Source organism: Maniola jurtina, chromosome 6 (assembly GCF_905333055.1).
Source record: "Maniola jurtina chromosome 6, ilManJurt1.1, whole genome shotgun sequence".
NCBI lineage: Eukaryota > Metazoa > Arthropoda > Insecta > Lepidoptera > Nymphalidae > Maniola > Maniola jurtina.
In genome coordinates, this window is record NC_060034.1 from 7,549,627 (window position 1) to 7,552,099 (window position 2,473).

Here is a 2,473-nt window from a genome sequence, read left to right on the forward strand (position 1 = left end):
GTTTGGTTTTAATTATTCTGGATTCTATACTTACTAAAATAAAGATGAAAGAGTTTCGTCCAGTCCATCTGTCCGTCAGTCTGTGTGTCACATCACAGCTATTTTAAAAAGAATTAATTACTTACAGCTATAAAGTTGAAAGGCATAGATAAATAATGCTGTATAGACGGGATCGCAAAACGCGAGGACCGCGGTTTGGCTTCCGTTATTTATGTACTTATTTTTTTGGATGACAAAAATAATATAGTTTTGTTGTTGCAAGCCGAATCCGAGAATACTCGATGCGAAGTAGCTGTACTATTTGTATGAGGGGTTATACAAGATCCGAATATTATATTTTTTCGAGAAGAATAATCTCGTTAGTAGGTAGGTACTATTTGTTAGGTCGCTTGCGCACTGCGTCTGACTCCGATCCGAATCTGAGCTATCAAGCGGTCAGTAGTATGAAGAATACGCAAACATCATCCGTCGAAATGGATGCAGCTTAAACCACCATCCAGATTCGAACCGAGATTTTTTTGGTTCTGAATTTATTCAGAAATAAAAATAAATTCAGAACCAAAAAAATTATAAAAAAGCAGTGAAAAATTATAAAATACAATTTACGAAGTGCGTTTCGAAAATGCCTTAGAAAATTTTAGATAATAAATAATAATATTATAAGGACGGTTGTCTGCTCACTTAAGGGAAGGTACTTAAGGTGCAAGGCACGGGTCTGCCCGCGAAATTCAAATTTAATTTGGTTTTTCGCAATTTGTAAACTAATATGACAAAGTAGGCATATGGCCTTCTAATAGCGCCAATAGCAGTATCATATCCGCAGGATATCATTATCATACCTATAAATTTCTTTACTAATTTCTTTACTTTCGCGGGCAGACCCCAGCCCTGCACCTTAACATATTGTTATGTTTGTATGAACATCACTTATCTTTTAAACTTTACCTGCTCCTATATCCACAGTGTAATGAATCCGCTCTTACATTTTAACTTAGGGCGAAGTTAGATTAGATAGGACTATTTAGTTGAAAATACTGCACATTACCGCGAGTAACAACATCACTTTCAGTTGTTTCTTTAAGGTTGAAAGAACTTGGTAGGTATACATTTCTAGTACGCGACAGGTCGAGATGGCAATCGGGGTGGGGACGCCCCGAATACCCGCGCTAACCTCTTGCGGGACAGCGCGGGTGACACACATGTATGTCACCCGCGGGGCGTCCCTCCGTCTCGTTATCGGACTTACTATCTGCCATAGATCGGGAAAGTTCAAAGTACCTACTTATAGTAAAAAGAGATTGACGGATTAATAAGTAGTTGGTACTAGCTATTGCCTGCGGTTTCATTCGCATGGCTCAAGGAAAGAATAATTCAGGTTTTTTAAAAAAAATCCTTTTTATGGAATGGTTACTTTTAGGGTTCCGTACCTCAAAAGGAAAAAGGAACCCTTATATAGGGACACTTTGCTGTCCGTCTGTCTGTCTGTCTATCTGGCTGTCCGTCTGTGCGTCTGTCTGTCGTGTCTGTCCAGAAAACCTATACGGTAAGGTACAGATTAAAAGTGGCCTATATCACTTTTCAGCTCAGAACGGCTCCGACATCAACTCTTTCCAGGTCCTAAACTATTCCTATGCAAAAAATTACGTCAATCTATTGCTCTGTTGCGGCGTGATTGAAAGACATAAGCTTGAAAAACAGCATATTTACCCGCGGGAATTATTTGTTTTCCAAAGTAGCCGTCACTCTCCAGGTCATCAACTATGCCCATACAAAAATCACATCAATTCGCAGACCTTTCGCGGCGTGATTGAAAACAAACCAACAAACAAACACACTTTCGCACTTATAATATGGGTTGGGATATAAAATTTTATAAATAAAAGAAGTGAGTATATAAAAATTAATTTATTTCAAAACGAAAACGAAAAGTTATTCGGGCTCTATAATGTTGGTATTATTTCGTCATAGAAAACATGCCGAAAAATGCTCTTGATATCTGGAAAAGAAAACAGTAGTTGATACAAAAAAAATATAGTATTATTACCGAATATGTATAGATACAAGAGTTGATGTAAGTATATTAATCACACTAATATTATAAAGGCGAAAGTTTGTATGTGTGTGTGTGTGTGTGTGTGTGTGTGTGTGTGTGTGTGTGTATGTTTGTTACTCTTTCACGCAATAACTACTGAATGGATTTGGCTGAAATTTGGAATGGAGATAGATAATATCCTGGATTAGCACATAGGCTACTTTTTATCCCGGAAAATCAAAGAGTTCTTATGGGATTTTAAAAAACCGAAACCACGCAGGCGAAGCCGCGGGCATCTTCTAGTTATAATACAAACTTTCTCCTTTATAATATTAGTGTGATTTTTTTTAGAGTCGGTGCCAATGAGGTGCCAAAGTGGAGTCACAAATAATATGAAGAGTAGTCAGTTCGTGCGGCTAATTGGCACCGACTCCAAAAAAC